Here is a 5,559-nt window from a genome sequence, read left to right on the forward strand (position 1 = left end):
GCCACATTAGTCAGGGGTAAATATAAGGTAGGGGAATGGATCAGGGGGTGTTGCTCTTCAGAGGGTCAGTATGGACTTGTTGGGCCGAAAGGCCGGGTTCCACACTGTCAGGAATCTAGTCCAACTTACGCTGGGTAATTGTCACTGTACTCTTACCGAAACAACTTGCAGAGTGATGGTCTCAGTCACCTCGTGAAGGATGGTTTGAGTGGTCTGGCCTGGTCGGGAACAGGGGAGAAGGAACAAAACTTGACCTTTCCTTTGGGAAATCAGGCAAAGCAACGTAAGTGAGTGGCAGGGAACACTTGGGAATCAAGTGATCAATTTTGTCTGTTTATAATTGTTATGGAAAAGGATAAACCTTTCATAAAAGCTGAAAGTTTGAAGTTGGAGTATGAGATGGTAATACACTAGCAGCTGGCGGGTAGACCAGCAGGAGGCTGGGAGAACACACCAAACCAAGGCAACATCAGGAGGTGCAGAAGTCAACCTTTTGGGAGTAGATTAGATTACTTAGGGTGGAAACAGGCCCTTCGGCCCAACAAGGCCACACCGACCCTCCGAAGAGTAACCCACCCAGACCCCATTCCCTCTGCACCGAACACGATGGGTAATTTACCATGGCCAATTCACCCTGACCTGCACATCTTTGGACTGCGGGAGGAACCCCACGCAGACACGGGGAGAATGTGAAAACTCCGCAGTCACCCGAGGCTGGAATTGAACCCGGGACCCTGGTGTTGTGAGGCAGCAGTGCTAACCGCTGAGCCACTAACTTAACTCTTGTTCGGTTCTGATGGGTTACAACGGATGCTGCTTGGCTTGCTGTGTCCCCCCAACCTCCTGCTTGGCCAGCATTTAATTGGAGTAGGGCAAATTTCCTTATTTCATCCCATTAACTTTCAAAAGTTGATCGGAGTAGACCGTTCACAGGTAAAGGGGCACTTGCTAAAGCAGGAGGCTTTCAAAACGTGTTCAGAGTCATCACGCTCCTGTGGGAAAGGCAAGTATGGTCGTATCCAGGAACAAAGATGTGAAGTTCTAGTCAAGAATTAAAACAAAAAACTTTGACAGAGGAGCATGCTTAAAGGGAGATTAGGAAGGCAGAGCTATGGGAGATAGCCTTGAAAAGGTAAGATTAAAAGGATAATCCAAAGAGATTCTGTACGTACATTGAGAGCAACTGAAAGTAACCGGGCAAGTTCAACAAGTTCTTGTGTTAAACCTCAGGAGGTGGGAAGAGATCAATGAATATTTTGCATCAGTTTTTTTTTAAAACTGAGAAAGGAAGCAGAGGTTAGAGAACCCAGGGAAAACGTTCAGGCTTTGAAAAGAGTTCGCATTACAGAAGTTATTGTTCTGGAGGCCTCAACATAAGAAAGGTGGGTAAATCTCCAAGGACCTGATCTTGCAAACCCCCAGGCTTTGGGAATTTACAGAGATAGTTGCGGGGGCCCCCGTTGCAGAAATATTGCCAGATGGCCGGAGCGGCTCATTCTGTTCCTTTGTTTAATAAAAGGGATGCAAAGAAAAAAGCAGCCTGGGAACGATAGACCAGAGAGAGTGTCAGTCTTTAAAAAAAATCACTTCCAATAACCTAAAACACTGCCAAAGATACAGAGTGGGAGAGGCCAGGAACAGTTAGGGCTGGTCACTGGGGGTTTCTAGAAGGGAAATAAGGGTCAGTCAAACTTGGTTGAGTTTGAGGAGGTAACCATGATGGGAGGGTGGACGGAGTGGTAGATGGTAACTTCTAGAAACATCTGTGACAATGTTCACATGGCGGTCTCATGAGTGAAGTTAGATCGCATGGGATTCAGGTTGGATACAAAACTGGCTTCACAGCAAGAGCCACTGATGGTATTTCTTTCCCCAAACCTATTACCACCAGTGTTCAACAAGGATCATAATGCTGGGTCCACTATTCTCTAACAGAGAGTGAATTAGTCACCATGCTTTGTATCTTCTCATTCTAAGTCTATGAACGACACCAGGAGTGGTGGTTTGTGGATAGTGAACAAATGTTTAAGAAAAAGTGCAAGTAAGGATTGTGGATCAGGGTAGAGTATGTTGCTGGAAAAGCACACTTTAGGCAGCATCAGAGGGGCAGGAGAATAGACACTTTGGCATCAGCCCTTCATCATACCTGAAGAAGGGCTTATGCCCAAAACATTGATTCGCCTGCTCCTTGGATGCTGCCTGACCTGCTGCGCTTTTCCAGCGCTACTCTTCATAGTGAGCAAAGGTTATCTAAGGTTAGAATCCACCCAGCCTGCAGATCTTTGGACGATGAAAGGAAACGAACAGCTGGAGGGAAACCAGTGCAGATGTGGGGAGAATGGCAGTCTGGAATTCAACTGGTGTCCCTGATACTGGAGAACAGTGTGAACCATTCAGTTGCCTATGCTGCAGGTCTGACTCAGGAGGCCCTTCAGCCCATTATCCCTGCTGGTCAAAACCAAACTTCTAATCCCACTTTGCAGTGTTTGGCTTTTGGGAAAATCACAAGTGCACATCTAAGTAATCCAACATTGAGGATTTCTGCTTCTAACTCAACCTTATAGACAGTGGAAATCTGGAACTAACATCTAGATGGAAAAGTGGTCACCTGTGACCCATCATCCCCCTCAAACAGATGGAGAGAATTCCCTGCCACTTCCTTACACTGCACCCACCATAACCCCTTTTGACCTCTTCCAAACTGCTATCTAGCAGGGACAGGCAGCAGAGAGTGGGATCTTCCTGCAGGTTCGCCAAGCCAGTCACCATTGTGACTCTGGGTAAATTGGAGAAGACCCTCCCTAACCAATGGGCCGATGGCAAGAATCGTAGCCGTTCAAGTCTGCAGCCCCCACCTTCAAGGTGAATTTGCAGTGAACAGTAAATGCAGGTCTAGCCTCTGATACAGGTGGTAAAGGCAGTGTACTGAATGTCAGAGGCTTGGAGCAGATAAGCAAGAAGGTCTTACTACTGTTCTACAGGGTCTTTAAGACCACAGCAGGAGTAGCATATTAGAGGTGGTGGTGCTGGATGTCCTAGAACCCATAAAAAAGTGGATTCAACCATAAAATTAAACCATACTCTGATCACTCCTTCCAAAAGGATCCCTAACAAGGTCATTAAATCATCCCTCCTTGCACAGGACCAGATAGAGGTTAGCTGACTCCCTCGTGGTTCATCACATACTCTTCAACTCTTACAGATACACTCAAGGCTACCCTGACAGAGCTGGTTTGACCAAATTGACATGCAGATTAAAATCTGCCCCCTCAAAAGATTAGATCCCCCCTACAGTGTGGAAACAGGCCCCAAGTCCACACTGACCCATTTCCCAGACTAATGGGGCCTAACACTGGGGCAATTTAGCACAGCCAATCCACCCTGAGCTGCACATCCTTGGAGTGTGGGAGGAAACCCACAGACACTGGAGAATGTGCAAACTCTACACACCCGAGGCTGGAATCGAACCCGAGACCCTGGTGCTGTGAGGCAGTAGTGCTAACCACTGAGCCACCGTGCTGCTGTACCATAGCCTGACCATTTTGACACTCAAGTTATTGGTTTGACTGCCCCAAATGATATTTGGTGGCCTACAGACTACACCAGTCAGTGACTCCTCCCTCTTAGAGTTTCTAATTTCCACCCCCATGGATTCAACCTTACTCTGCAGGGCCATTCAAGTTAAAAGAATTGACAAAGGATTTGAAGTTGGAGGATTCTCTATCATTCCTGTGTTTACTGACAGTGGGAGAAATCCATAGTCTGGGCAATCTCAGAATGCGGGGTCAGCCATTGGAGAGTGGGGAGGAGAATTTCCACATCTTGTTTGGGGAGCCTGTAAAATGCTGACAAAGCAGTTAAAGGTAAAATGTTGATCATTCAACACATTATAGGAAGGACATTGAAACTTTGGAAAGGGTTCAGAGTAGATTTACTAGGACGTTGCCTGGCGTGGAGGGAAGGCCTTACAAAAGGCTGAGGGAGTCGAGGTGGTTTTGAGAGAAGGTTGAAGAGGTGACTAAATTGAAACACAAGGTGATCAGTGTTAGATAGGGTGGACAATGAGAACTATTTGTCAGATGGTGAGCATGAGGGGACAGATTTAAATGGAAGGGTGATAGATCTAGGACAGATGTCCGAGGGAGTTTCTTTACTCAGTAGGAGGGGTGTGGAATTCGCTGCCTGCAACAGTTGGTGAGTCTATTCCTTTTAAGGGCATTTACATGGTCATTGGATGGACAGTGTAGGTTAGATGGGCTTCAGGTTGGTTTCACATCTCAGTGAACACAGAGGGCTGAAGGCCCTGCTACTGGAATGTTCTCCCTTCAAGCTCTTGACAGGCTCAAGGGAATAGTACAAAAACCAACAAGGTGGACCAGCCACATGGCAGAGCAGGTTAGAGATGCCCATATCCCCTGGGTGATGGAGTTGGCAGAGTCTGTGGCAACCAGTGTTCACTGGTACAAAGCAACTAGGGTGAGAGTGGAGGTCAGTGTGGAAAGGGGAGCCTATGGGTAATAAATGCTGGTAACTGCAGCCAACCAGAGCTGGGGTTTAAAATGGAGACGGTGTTCCAAGTGGCCAAGTTTCTCTGGTCAAAAAGCACCACAGAGGACGGAGCTCATGTCAAACTTTTATTGATATAAAAATAATAATCTCAAACATTTAAATTTTGTAGGAAATTTACAAGTTCAGAGAGGAGGGAAATGGAAGAGAAACCAAATCAGCAACAAACCATTTGGATTGGAGTCGAGAGCAAGATGTCAGGGAGAAGCTTGCTGCTGCTGAGAGAAGTTCGGGGTTTTACCCCCCCCCCCCCCGCCACACTAGTCAGGCAATGTTTAAAAAAAGAGAATCCGTAACTGATCACAACCAGCTAGAGACATCTTTGGACCGTCCAGCATTTCCCAATCTTGTCATTTCGGAAGCCATTTTGCTCCTGCGAGTGCCAGAGGGGAAAAATACAAGAGGGGAGGTCAGTAAAGGTTTGCTTATGTAACACATTAGACATCTTTGCTTTTAAGGAGCTCCAGACTTGAAGCTGTCCTGACAAACCTCATTTAGCTGGTCCTGGGGACTGACTACCTCGAGGGGAGGAGTTTGGACAACAAAATTACAGCCCAGGACCAGGCCCTTTGGCCCTCTAAACTGGTCACCTATTTTCTAAGGTAAAAAGAGCATTGCTGGAAAAGCACAACAGGCCAGGCAGCATCCAAGGAGCAGGAGAATCGACATTTGGGGCATAAGCCCTTCTTCAGGCTCATGCCCGAAACATTGACTCCTGCTCCTTGGATGCTGCCTGACCTGTTGTGCTTTTCCAGCAACACTTTTCAGCTGATCTCCAGCATCTGCAGTCCTCCCCTACTCCTACCTATTTTCTAAGGGTCTGTATCCCTCTGCTCCCTGCCTAGATCCATCTAATGTCATTATACCTGCCTCTACTGATAGTGTTCAATGCACCCACCACCTACTGCATTAAGTTTTCCCCTCCCCTTTGGTGACCTCCAGTAAAGAGCTCCCCACACTGGGTTGTGGGGAAGAAAGCTTTCTACTATCCAT

This window comes from Hemiscyllium ocellatum, chromosome 27 (assembly GCF_020745735.1).
Source record: "Hemiscyllium ocellatum isolate sHemOce1 chromosome 27, sHemOce1.pat.X.cur, whole genome shotgun sequence".
In the NCBI taxonomy this organism is placed as follows: domain Eukaryota; kingdom Metazoa; phylum Chordata; class Chondrichthyes; order Orectolobiformes; family Hemiscylliidae; genus Hemiscyllium; species Hemiscyllium ocellatum.